The 14,108-nt window shown below is 47.1% G+C and overlaps 1 protein-coding gene across 3 annotated transcripts in view; it reads left to right on the top strand.

The window, feature by feature from the left end:
- Positions 1–14,108, top strand: part of AIDA (axin interactor, dorsalization associated) — a 520,685-nt gene that overhangs the window by 204,263 nt on the left and 302,314 nt on the right. The gene's annotated exons all lie outside the window — the stretch shown is intronic.

Genomic DNA, 14,108 nt, shown 5'->3' with positions numbered 1-14,108 from the left:
GCCGGGGAGGCCTGTTTGTTGAAGGAGGCCACCCTGTGTGGGGTCATATACGTCAGATATAGGACGTTTAGCTGTATCTGACCGAATCTGGAGTTTCTCGACACCTTCTTGGGATATAGTAACTTTCTTTCTCATTCCTTGTCTGTAAGCGTAATTCCAAGGTCCGTTTCCCATTTCGCCTTCAGTGCCGCACTTTTGGGGTTGGGTTTGTCGTTGAGCCTCTTATAGAGTCGAGAGACCGGTTTCCAGCCATCCGTAAGGTCTCTTGTAACAATGGGTCTGGGGTGGGTTCCTCTGGCCAGCTGCACCAGTTCTTCCTGGCGGTTTGTTTGAGCCGATGATACCAGAGAAACTGGCCGCTTGATAGCCCTTCATTAGCCTGCAGTGACTCAATCCCTGAATTCGCCCTCCTCAAACATATCTCCCCATGTATAAATTCTGGCGCCCTCCCATCTCCTAGCTGTGGAGAGATCAGATTCTGTTTTGCACACGTCAACCAGAATGGGGTTGTCTGGAGAGTAAGGATTTTTCACCTGTCTGATGTAGCAGGTTCTGGTCCAAATCTGCCTACCAAGTTCGACGATCAGTGGGGCATCTGGGGACTGTTGTAGAGGGTTCCAAAGAGTTTCCCTGGGAAATATTTTGGAGGGAGATTGTCGCAATAGCCCCAGCTCGGCTGACTGATCGTCCGAGAGCCACTTCGCCACGTGGCTAAGCTGTGCCGCAAGATAATACAACTGGAGGTCTGGGAGTTGTATTCCCCCTTCCTTGTGTGGCAGAGATAGGGTAGCCAAAGTCAATTTATGCCTGGTAGGTCCCCATAGGAAGTCCTTGATAAGTGCCTCTAATTTCTTAAAGAAGGGCGGTCTGACATAATGGCATATGTTGACAAAGTAATGTAGAAATCGAGGGAGAAATCTCCTTTTAACGATTGCTGCTCTGCCTACCATTGCAAGTGGGAGTCTAGACCAAAATTTCATGGATCTGCGAAGGCCGGTTATTGCTACTTCCGTGTTGTGCTCATGTGCGAGCATCAGGGTGTGACTCACATTAATTCCTTGGTACCGAAACGTGTCAAGTTGCCACTTTATCCCAATGTCCGGGAGATAAGATTCTTCTAGGCCTCTCAGGCTAGCCAAGGGGAAGGCAGAGGATTTCAGTCTGCTGAATTTGATCAGAGTATTTCGCATAGTTGTCTAGTACATCTAATGTGATTGGTGCGTTGGCCTGGGGGTCTTTCAAGTATAAAAGGACTTCGTCCGCGTATAGTGATATTATGTTATGTTCGTTGCCCACCTTGATGCCAGCGTCAAAGAACTGTTTCCTAAAATATATGGCAATCGGCTCCAGGCCCAATATGTATAGCATGGGCGATAGTGGGCACCGTTGTCTGGTGCCGCATTGTATTTTCCAGGATTCAGACACTATTCTGCCGGTCCTTACTGTTGCCACAGGAGAATTATAGAGTACTGTGATCCATCTGACAAAGCCTTCACCAATCCCAAACGCTCTCGGCACCTTGACGAGCCACTCCCAGAAGATAGAATCAAAGGCCTTAATGGCATCAAGTGATAGTACTGCTAGGTCTTCTTCTCTCTCATAGTTTTCGGCCATAACGTGTTGAAGCCTTCTCAGGTTGGCTGTGGTATTGCGTCCTGGAACAAAACCGTTCTGGTCTTCGTGGATTAGGGACCCTACCACCCTAGCGAGTCTGCTGGCCAGTATAGTGGTGAGACTCTTGCTGTCATAATTTAACATGGCCAGAGGGCGATAAGAGTCAGTCAGTGGGTGGTTTGTTTGGTTTGAGCATGGGAATAATTGTCTCTTTCATAGTGTTAGGTAAGACCCCATTTTCGTAGGCCTCTTGGTAGACCTTGTTGAGAATTGAGGTGAGGATGGATTCATATGTTTTGTAAAATTCAGGCGGGAGGCCGTCGCTTCCGGGAGCCTTACAGGTGGCCAGCGATCTGATTGCTCCTGTCATGTCTTCTTCTGTGATTTCCATCTCCAGTGCCTCTCTGTTCGCTGGATATTTTGGGGAGGCCTATCTCTTCCAGTGTTTCTTTAATTTCATCTCTGGCTATTTGTGTCATGGAAGTACAATTTGGAGTAGAATTTGGCAAACGCTTGATTAATTCCTAGTTGTGTCTTGTGACGTATCGCGTTTTCGTCCAGTATCTCCGTTGGGAGGTGCCTGGGGCGTTCACGCTTGCACAGCCAGGCCAGCAGTCTGCCGGGTTTGTCAGACTCCTTGTGAGACCTGGTAGTGTATGTTGCGAAGTCGAACTTCTCTAATCTGTCCCAGGAAGATTGGCATTTCTCGCAAGCTTCCTTCAACTTCCTTTCAACCTCTGGAGTAATGCTTGAGGTGGATTCTAGACGAGAGATCTCTTCTTCTTGTGCTTCGAGTTCAGTCCTCCATTGCCTGTGAGTACCACCAGCTTTTGATATTATTTCACCTCTAGCCACCACCTTCATGGCTTCCCACAATGTGCTCCAGGTAGATGCTGAGCCTTTATTAATGTCGATGATTTCCTCTAGTGTTTCAGCGAGGTCCTCGCTGAACTCGGGGTCGGCAAGGGCCGCAGTAGGCATCCTCCACATGGGTATTGGTGGTCTAGGCCGCGTAAATTGCCATTGCATGATCAGTGGGGAGTGGTCAGATTGATTTTCCTAAATATGCCATAGTTTCTGCCAATGGTATTTGTTCTGTCGATGAACAGATAATCGATTCTTGTGTGGACCTTGTGCGGGGCTGAATAATGGGAATAGATCCTTTCAACGGGATGCTGTTGCCTCCAAATATCCACCAAGTTGAGTTGTTCCAGTGTTTGTCAGGGCGCATGTTGCGGATTAATTGGGTGGGGGGGTGGTACTGACCTGTCCATAGAGCCATCAATGAGACAGTTGAAGTCCTCCCCCACCCCCCATATGAAGGTCCTATTTCGGCAGTGTGCCATCCGTGCGCATATTGCTCTGAGGTGTGATGGTATTCCATGTTGCGGGAAGTACGAATTGACTAAGCAAATTGGAGTCTGCTCGATAGTGCCCCCATTATTACATACCTTCCTTCTTTATCGGACTCGAATCCTTGCAATTGGAAGGGTACATTCGGGTTCACCCATGTGAACACTCCGCTTGAGTATTTAGAGTAGGGATCCTCTCCCGGTCCCAGCCCATCGATCTGTTAATTTGGACATGGTGTCTTCCGTAAGATGCGTCTCTTGCAACATCGCAATTGAAACCTTTTTCCTGCGGAGATCAGACTGTATTCGGCTCCATCTCAGGTATGAGCTCATCCTTCTCACATTACATGTCATCATTTTGACTTGTGACGCCATCGGAACACTATTTCGAGCCCGGCTGGCAGCTCCTCATCTGGAGCCTGGAGAAATGCCAATCTGAACTTCTGAGACTGCAGACGGGAGTAACCGGGTTCTTCACCCCCCCCCCCCATTCGTAGCATGCACCCATCCTGTGCTTCGGCAGTAGTGGTTTGAAGACTGTATAGCTAACAAAACTGTTAACAAAACCCGAACTGGTGCGCCCAGCGATTAAATCTTCGCTGTGGTGCTCGGGCGCTCTTGAGCCGTCTAAACCCATCCGGGTATCGGGCGCGAGCTTGGTCAGGCAGGTGACTGGCCCGACCTGGGTTGTTTGCGGGGATAGGGCTGATGTTTGGCAAAGAGGCCAAACGAGGGCCGTTTCTATGTAGCTAACTGTTAGTTGGATTACCTTCTGAGATCCGGCTGCTTGTGCTTACTGTGGCCATTTATGGCAGCATGTGTCGTGTGTCGATGGTCTGAGAGCCTCAATCCTCCATCCGGGGAGCATCTTTACCATCAGCAAGTTTATCTTCTAGCCACATGTTGGCGGCCGTTGGGTTTTCTAGGAATATGGCACGCCCATTGAAGATGACTTTCAAGCACGATGGGTAGAGCAGCCTGTATTTCAGGTTTAGTTGTCGAAGTCTTGCTTTTATTGGGACGAAAGAGTTCCTCTCCCTCTGCACTTTCTGAGTGTAATCAGGGTAAATGGTTATTTTAGAGTCGCCACATTCGATGGGGCCTTCTACCTGGAGTGCCTTAAGATGATTTCCCCATCCTGAAAGTTTAGTATTTTAGCAATTATTGGTCGGGGAAATGAGCCAGGTGGGGGCCACTTCTGGAGGGACCTGTGGGCCCTTTCGACTGCGAATCCCTGCGACAGTTTCCCGGCCCCAATCTCCTGTTGTAGCAAGGATTCTACTTAGGCTGTAGTGTTTGGGTCTTCGCTTCCTTCTGGTACTCCTAGGATCCTAATATTGCCCCGCTTAGCCCGACCTTCGGCCTCCTCAGACCTCTCCTCTAGGATAGCCACTTTCTTCTCCAGGTCTGCAACCTTGGACTTCAAGGCTGCTGTGGCCCCGGCCGTTTCTTCTATGAAGTCTTGGTATTTGTCACCCTCTCGGTTAAGTTGCGGGCGTCCTGACGTATGAGTTGAATGTCCATTTTAAATTCGTCAATCTTAGTCTATGTGTGTCCTTAATGAAGCAATAGCATCCAATATTTGGGAGTGGTTATCTGTGGTTTTCCCCTCTCATCTGGGTAATCTTTGGGGTACAAGAGCGTGCCTGTGTAGGGGTTTTTGTCTTGGCGGATACAAAGGAGTCCATGGTGGCTGCTTTTGCTTTGTTCCTGGCGGCCATATTGGAGTCTCAGTGATGCTGCCCCTAGGACACTTTAGTTGAGTTACTGGTGGGGGTATCTGCTGTCTCCCCGTGTACAGAGCAATGAGTGGTGTTCCCAAGGTGTCAGAAGCCAATGAATCCGAATCTGCAGGGGGGTATGGGTGCCCCCTCACTGGTGCTTATATATTATTCCACACCCAGTCATGCAGTTTTTGTGTAGCCGCTATATCTGTGTCGCTGCCCTTGCCTCAAAGCGTCCGACTAGCCGGGGCAGGGAGATCTGGGGGCGAGGAATGCAGGCTGGGGCCGCCGTAGTCGCTCGCTTGCTGCTGAGGTTCTCACTGTCCTGGGCCCCGGGGCGGCGCTGGGGAGGAACCTCCGGTGGTCGTGTGCACCCTCGGCGGGCCGCCCTCAGCGACGGTTGAGCCCGCATTGTGTACCCCGGGTGTGGTGCACAGGTCCTGCTGTGGTGGGCTTTGCCCAGCGGTGAGAAGCAGGGTGAGGGCTCTCCAGTCTCACTCCGGCGGCTCCCGTCTGATGTTCCGCAGGCGACCGTGCTCCGACGTGTTGTCTCTGCTCGGTCCGTCTGACGTCGGCTTCCTTCTCGGAGGCGCCGCTAAGTGGCGCGGGGTGCCATCTTGGATGCGTATGGGAGTGGGGGAGGGGGTGTAATTCGAGGACAATTTCGCCGACCAGAGGTCCGATTGCCCGGCTGGTCAAGCAGATCGTGTCTGGGACAGCTTCTCCCACCTCTGCATCAGCTTTTCGTGGTCGGAGGCACTTCTTATGCCGGCAAGAAGGATTGAGAAATGGTGTCTCGGCCAGAGCTCGGCTATTCAGCCTCTGTACGCCATCGACTCTGTTAGGCAGAAACCTGTGCAGTTCCCTCTGGGACCACTGCAAAAGATTTAAGATTACAGGTGTTTGGCAGTAAACCCACTTGGTAGCAGTCTGTACCACACAGATTCACTTGGTAACTGTGGCTTTGCAGTCAGACTTCCCTCAAGAAGAGTTAGGCAGTATACAGAGTATTCACAATAGGTCAAAAGAACATAGTAGAACAAGTAAACACTGACCAGGGCTTGGTGTAAAAGGGATATAATTATTTATTTAAAACCACATCTAGAAAAACACACAGGCACTAATAGTAAGCAATTCAAAAACAGGGTCACTAAAAGATATACACTCCCTTAGAAGAATATTAGACAAGTCTTAAGTAAAGCCCCACTTATTTTCAGACAGCGGTGAGCGCTTAACCTAGATGGCACTCTAATAATTCGTTTTACAAGGGAGAGAAAAGCAGAGAATAAATTGAAACAGATCCCAACACTTTTTCACGAACACAACAAGAGAGGATGGCAAAGTAACACCGTGAGTTTAGAGTCAGTAGGCCGAATCCACTTTAAGGGGATCAAAATGAAATGTTTCCAAGGCCACACGGTTGCAGTGCACAAGAGTCTTGTAAAGGTTCAAAAAGGAGTTGGACCAAAGAAAGGGACCAGTTAGAGGGTCAAGGTGGCTAGCCCAGTCCAGAAGGTTAAGGGGTTATTATTACCTTGTAGCAATCTTTAGAAAGGGAGGCCTGGCGGACACAGTACCTTAAAGTGGTGAGAATACTCCAGCGGGGGCAGTTGTTCCTGGCAGCGGATGCAAGTCGGTGCTTCGTCCGGGGGAATAGAGGATCTCGTCGGGGAGGAAGACAGGCGTCCGTTGCACTGCCAGGGAAGAAACCAGCCGCAGAGTTATCAGTTAAAAGGAACGGTCCTTTTAGTTCGCGGTCCAGTGGTAAGTGGCTATCCGGTTTCCGGGGTGCTTGGCACGGGCAATTCGACCACAAGACGGTCTGGGGTGCGAAGAGAAGAAGGTAAACTGGTTGTGCCCACCAGTCGGGGGAAGAGGCCTCTCCAGCCGGGAGATCTTCTCTGTCGTCGGGAAGTGGTGAGTCGGTTCCGCAGGGCTCCACCGGTGGTGTCGTGGTAGGTCGGCTCAGCTTCTCCCTCGTCGGATTCTCGGGTCCTGTGGCGACTTCTGAAGTTCCAGTCCCCAAAGCCCTGCTTTTATGCAGCACACCCCCATTCACTCAGCCTAGCTGTCAATCAAACAGCCGGCTCACCACTTGGGCCAATCACACAAGATTGCGACTTGAGTTACTAAGGTAACTCAGTCCAGGGTGCCTAAACCGCCTCCCACACCCCCTGTGGTACCCAGACAGAGTGGCACCACTTTTGGAGGCTTCTGTGGAGAAGCCCGCCAAAAAGTGGATCAAAGGGCTCGACTTGGGTTGGAGTCACAGAAGAGAACACAAACGCCATTTTAGAATCGAGTACTGGCAAAAACCAACCGGCGAATTAATATTAAATAAATAAACCGGTGGTATGTTCGAGGCTATGAGAATTAAATAATTAAAGTTGGTAGCCTCGAACAATGGGAAAATCCCATAGGAATATATTCACGGTTGAATATAAAAAGTAGTATCTACTGCCACCAGCCAAAACTCTATCAGGGGGGTCGGAGATGTGCCCCCTCGACTAATAGACCCCGGGGCAATCGAATTGCCCCGACCAGTACGTCCACAATATGATGGTTTGTACTGGTTTCTGTTAATAATTTGGGACTAGTAAAGCCAATGGTGACTTTACGTGCCCTGGGAGACAGTAGTCCGTCCCAGGGTATGGAGTCTCACTCTTGGCAGGAGAAAAAAACAAACTCCAGAAATCCAGCAAAGCTGTTGGGGGACTCACTAGGTTAGGAAATTCAGCCTAAAGAGAGAATTCTCCCTAACAGGCTCCAGGCCACGCCCCCTTTCAATGCCCATTACCACTCCTCTCACTTCCCACTGCTGACTTTCACCCCAGAATCTCAGCATCCTCAACCATGGGTCACCCCATTCATATGCTCTCTGCATAGACCTGCGCTGGCTGCTGCGCAAATGAAGGCATACCCACTCGCATGAGGTCCTGAAACTCTACCAGTCTGAATTCTCGTCTTGATGGTGAAAACGGAATTCGACCTCAACCTCATTGACTCATTCCAACCATCCCTGCTCACTATGGGGCACCCTAAACCTATGTCTTATCAATTCCACTCGCATCTAATAACCTAGCTGAATACTTTGCTGCAAATAATTCCAAAATTAGAAACGCTCTACTGATCTTCCTCACTCCCTCCTCCTACGTTCTACACTCCACCTACTCTACCATCATCCTCTGTCTTGATCTCCACTTTAGTCACACTAATGCTGAAGAGGTTCTACCTCCTACTGATGAAGGCTTACCCCTCTTATGCCCCATCAGACCCTCTTGCTCCTCAGCTAGTCAAGCCTATTTCCCCTTTAATGGTGTGGTGCCTCTCTGAACTTTTCAACTGGTTCTTTGCTTGCTTTCCTTCTATTTCCAAAATGGCAACAGTGATCTCCCTCCAAAAAAAAAGAAAAAAAAAGTGGCTGACCCAAACCTACTGGCTAACATTCACCCTGTCTCTCTCCTTCCACACTACTCTAGTGCTTTAAAGGGTTGTTTTAATTTCGTAGGCATCCACAACCTTCACCGACACCTAGAAGTCTAAACTGCTCTCATGCATGTCTCCAACTTCATTGCCTCTAAGCATGCCAAACCTATCCTCTAGCTTAATTCTCCTTGATCGGTCTACTGACACTGCTGATCACTCTGATCCCCCTCAATACTTTCTAGGTATTTATGATTGAGTCCTTGCCTTGATTGAATCCTACCTGGCATCTCACCAATTCTGTCTTGTGGAGCACACCTCAACTCACTCTTCTGACGTTGGTGTTCCACCAGGCTCTGTCTTGGGTCCTCGCCTCTTTACATCCTACACCTCTGCTCTTGGGGCACAAATCTCCTTTGGGTTCAACACCCAAATCATTTCTTTTCCTGAACTCTCCTCTGATCTCCATCAAAATCTACCAAAACAGAGTTGCTCTTCTTCCCTGCCAAATACTCCTTGTCACCTCTTCCCTTGCCTATCCAGTTCCCACCTAACTCTCTTCCCCCTTTTCTTCAGCTAGAATCTTCACCATCTAGGCATCACATCAACTATGACCCTGCTCTACTTTCTCCAAAACTGCAATTGCGGCTCGTCTCTACCTCCTAAATATTAGGACTATCGGGCACCTTCCTTTCAACACTGCTAAGCATCTCTTAACCACTCTTGTCTTCTCTAAACTGGACTACTGTGCCAGAATCCTCTTTGGTCTGCCTAACTCTCCTTTCTGTCTTCTTGACAAGATCACTAACTTCGCTACCAGGACTCTTTGACCTCACACCACCTTCCCCGTACCGTCACCAGATGACTGACTAAGCTAAACCAGGCCAGATTTAAGTTTCTTCCCATGGTTCGCAAATTTCCATGGTAAGGCACCGCTGGAACTGTTCTCCTCTAGCCAGCTCTACAGGCTGTCTTTGAATCTTGGCTGTGCCTCCTTGACTACCCTTGTGGCACCTTGCCCTACCTGTGCTTCCTCTTGCTTCCTCTTTCTCCCTTCTTGCTTTACTTGCATGGAATTCTCTTCCACCGGACATTTGAGAAACAGTTCACACTGATTTGGTTCAAAATCAAACTAAAAGCCTACCTCCTCGCCTACAGGTTTACCCGCTCAACCTACCTCTCATCTGCCTTCTAGCTAACCTTTGTCCATCACCTCTGTCACTTTCTCTGGCTAGAAACTAGCACTTCCATCATGCTCACATCCCTAACACAGCTGGCTGTACCACCTACATGCACTTCAAAATGGCGAACGTTGGTTGTCCTTAATGTATGTATGTCCACCCATGCATTGTCCTTGCTGACTGTTCCATTTACTCCCCTCGACAACCTGGTCCTAATGTCACTGAACCCCATTGCAAGAAGCTCACTACTGCTTCCCATTAAATCTGATATCTTCTCTTTTGTAACTTCTTTTGTGATCCAAAGAGGTTTGTGTGTGTGTGTGCGTGTGTTTGCGCCTACGCCTAAAAAGGATAAACATTTTCTGGTCTTGGAACAATCTAAGCAAAAGGTGTAGGTGGGGGACAAACTATAGTGTTTTGGGGTATTCCACCTATTCAAGATACTGCTTTTCCTTCTAACTCGTTTAAATTCTCTTACGTCTATATATACACCACTGAGCATCTTTCGTTCGAGATCTAATGCTCGGATCACTTCTTTCAGGGATCAAGTGCCCTGCTCACTTGGTAGCAGTTAAGAGTTCCGGTCACTCTGATCTTGCTGTTGCTCTCAAGACTATCCGCTGTCGGCTGGCACAGTCCTCCCAGGTTTGTGCCCCACTCAAGATGACCCTAACTCCAGCTGCCTGATTTGAGGGACTGCGGCTCCTCTGCTAAATTCCAGTGCCTCTACCTCTTTCGACCTGTCTGATGGTTCAACATTTGTTGGTCCTGTATTTCATGAGTCGTCATAGCCTCCAGGATGTCCTCACCTGTTGACCTAGAGTACAGTCTCTTGATGCACTCCTCCCTCTCCCCTCCTGGTTAAGGCCCAGCGCCCATTTTGAATGCAGGAGGTACCCCTGTCTTTATCTGCAGGCTCTGCATTTGCTCCTTGCGACTCGCTGGTTCCACCTGCCCGCTGCCTCATCATTAGCAGGGGGGGATTTGAAGTAGTTTCTGACGGCTGGTGCGTTTCTTCGGCAGACAAGAGTGTGGTGAACCAGCCCAACAGTCTTTGTTGTGTTCTTCTACAGCAGATATTACTGGGGTTCTCCGTGACTGCAAGGGCAGCGGTCTCCCTGGTAGGTACTTCTGTGGTGATCCTCATTGGCTCGCTCTACTTGTCCTACATACTATACTTTGTGCTTAGTGACTTTTTTGTCATCTGCATCACCACTTGCAGCCTGAACCTCTCACGTTTTACTAAACTAGACCTGGCTCAGATACCTCAAAGCATTCAGCAAGCTGTATCGGAAACGCAAAGAGCAAGGAACAGTGTGAGCAGGTACATTCACAAATGCTTGCTTATCTGCCCAAGAAGTGCAGAAAAACGGACTGAAAACTGTTACCTTCGAATAATCGTCCCATGGAAGCATGGTTACCAGCAACCCCATAAATCCAGAATCCAGGCAACTGCCCAGTGTCCTTGGCACCGCTGGTGACAGATGGGAAGGCCCTGCCGCTTCCACTGGCAAGTAGAACATAAGTTTAACCCTCGGCTCGCCGCTTTGGAAACCTTTTGAAATATCCACCTCTGAAGGTACACAGACTAATCGACCATCTCCAGCAGACTATCCCTAGTAAAGAATGTCCTGTTGCAATTGGGGATTTTGAACAACGTTCCCTCTTTAGACCTAATGGGGTGACCTACATGCCCTGATTTTAATATTTTCCAGTCACCCCTCATTCATAATTCTAAACCATCCTCGCGGATTACATGAAATGGGGAGTTGCGTTGTCATATTGTCCGGCAAATTGGACGCTGTTTCTGAAACGCTGCACAGCAACTATTTTCATGAAGTGGGGCAGAAAGAACCGGGCCTGACACTGGAAGCGCAGAAGCGATTGCAATCGACTCGTGCACTAGCCACCGTTCCTGTGTGAAAGGGTATGCCTCGTTTCAATTCATTTTTTTTCTGTGATGTGTTCCTCAGGTTCTCAGACTTTGGAATCTGTGGGTCAGGAAAAATTCAGTGCTGCATTCTCAGCGTCATTCATGCAGGTTAAGCATAATATAATTTTGTATTATAAAGCAATTTCATAAAAATGGCAAATTGGATGCCACAAGCCTCGTTCGTCGTACCAGTTTCCATGTTTCACTTAACATGCACACTACATGATCGCCATCCTTACCAATATTTGATCACTACTTCGCTCAGTTGTTATTCAGACTAAAAAAATACTGCTATTCTCTCTACTTATTTTCAGAGGTGGTTCTGTGTATTCAAGGACATTTCTGCAAAAGAATGTTTGCCTATATCATACGCGAACTCAAATTCTTATATTGGGACCACTCATTTGTAATACAATGAACAATGCAGCTTTCTTGTATTGGAAATTTAGACAAATGGGCCCTGCAGTTTGTCAGTTTGGGCAGTATTCATCAAGTGGCATTGCTGTCTGCACATAATTTGTCCAGTTCCAATTGCACTTGGCTAGGTGCTGTTCCCAGTGTTCAAGGTTGTGCAAGGATGTTAAAATCGGAATTAGAAGTCCATAAACTTAACCGAATTATCATCAATTGGCCGAATTGAGCAACAATAAGGCAGATTAACCCAAATCGAGAAGGAATCATGTCTGCCTGTTTCAGAATCGCAAGCCCCTTGTGCGTGCGTAGGTGTCGCCCAGTCTTGTCTGATCAGCGAACAGCAGTGTGCATAATCGGATTTTTACGTCCATATTTATAAATGAGGGAGCACTACAAGCCCCGAAATGTAATGTACTGTTGGCTAAAAAACGACTATCACGATTGACACAGGGCTGCTTGGAATCGTTGCTTGTGGTCTTTGCTTGCCTATGCATGAAGATACCAGGAAAATGTTAAGAAATGAACTAAAATGTGTTGCTAAAGCAAATTGCAGCCATGTGAATTGAAGCTCGCCTTCGTGTAGTGCGGAGCTAAGTGCCTTGCTGGTTATTGCGCTTGCTACGTTATTTACATTATAAGCCTGTCAAAGGTGAAGGGTCATGCATGGGTTGTTTTATAGATGTTCCCTCTCTAAGTAGATCATTACCTTTTTATTTACTGCTTGTTAAGGTGTTGAATGCTTCCTCCCAAATGTTAGGTTTTCATTTATCCCCAAAAATAATGCATGTGCATTTTTACTCCCTTATTTTGGCCAACTTTCTCCACTACATAAATAGAAGACTTTCATGCACCATGTCCTCATCCCATCCTTTGAAGAACCCAAACCCCTGCATACTAAAAGTCCTACGAGGGCAGTTTAGGAGTGCGTTCACATGAATCGGCAAGTGTATCGTTTACCACCCAGTATTCCAATGGAACCTTTGAGGGTCATTCCGTTAATCTTGCGTGTTTAGCAAAAGTCTGTCTCGTGAGAAATTGACACACTTTGTTTTGAAGCAACTTATTTTAGCAAGCTTTTAGGCCCCCCATTAAACACCATGACTAATTAGTGATAGTATTTTTATGCTCAGGATACATTTTTTTGTAATTTGCCAAAATGACCATGACGTTGTGTGGCCTTTTATGAATATCCGTATTAAATCAGATGGGGTAAGTGATTTATGATATATACTTGTGTTGTACTTTTTATTGAAAATGTAAAGTTTCAAATAAGTATTTTCAATTTCAACTTTCTTAACGTGCAGCCATTGCTAGTAAAGTGATATCTTATGAAGGATGAGAAATGACCAAATCCAGATTAATGAGCTAATTTTTAAGATCTGTTGCTGCCTCGTGCATTTCAGAAGCTGTAATTGTTTCTTTTGGTGAATTATCCTCTGTGCCGGAGACATTGGCTACACAGTAGTGCTATATCTTTTAATAGGAGTAATCCTAAATTCTGCTCCTTATGAGACCATAATTGTATGTTTAACTCTTGGAGGAAAAATCAATTTTGTAAATGGATTCAGCCTTAAAATGTAGCAAGCAACCTATTGGGTGCAATTGATTTGCAAAAAGCCAAACATCCAGTCAGCCTTTGCCTGCATAGTAATTTCTACTAGGTGGGGTTTCTCCTGGCACTCGTTACCTAACAAGGGCCTGGGTGAACCATTTACATACGCAATTGAGCACGTGTTTTTGGACTGTCATGAGTCTGCTTTTAATGAGAATGTGACTCTTCTTGTTGGGCAAGAGTGTCCTGGCCTCAGTACTCCAGATAAGATTTTGAAGTGGATTATTTTACTGCCTATTTTTTTTATTTTTAGGGAGTTCAAACGGAAGTCCCATTCCCAAAGTGTATTTTAGAAGTTTGTACACATGTTTTAACTGTAAAACAAATATTTGTGTAATACATTTCTTTGCAGCTAGTTATTCATGAAAATTATACATTTTTACCTCTTCAGATTGTGTAGTAATAAAGAGGTTTCTTCCTGTGTCAGAACGCATACTACTGGTCCAAACATATACAGGGAGCTGTATGGGTGAAAGCAGCGGGACATCCTCCCAAGTGTGCATTTCCAACTTTATCTTGGTAGTTCCTTTACTCCCTAGTTTTCTCATTTGTGAGTATTTGCCTAGTTTTTAGGGTGTAAACGTGGCAGATGCACCCCTTATCTGCACGGCTGCCTGGCCTTGCAGAAGAATGAGGCTGACCGAAAGGTGGCATGTTTGAGGCTAAAGACATGCTCAGTAGGAAGGAAAAAGAAAACCCATCTATCCTTATTCCTAAGGGGGGGAGGTTTCACTGCCTCCACTAAAGAGATGAGGTGACTGTCAACTCAAATATCCACCATCCTGTGTCACGAATTACTTCTATTTCTTATACTAGAAACTAAAGAATAAGGCAGTACTGTTCTGGTCCCAGGAG

The sequence above is a fragment of the Ambystoma mexicanum genome, chromosome 4q, assembly GCF_040938575.1.
Source record: "Ambystoma mexicanum isolate Mex_15411 chromosome 4q, UKY_AmexF1_1, whole genome shotgun sequence".
NCBI lineage: Eukaryota > Metazoa > Chordata > Amphibia > Caudata > Ambystomatidae > Ambystoma > Ambystoma mexicanum.
Note: the sequence above shows the minus strand (reverse complement) of the source record. Positions and strands in the feature narration are given on the sequence as shown.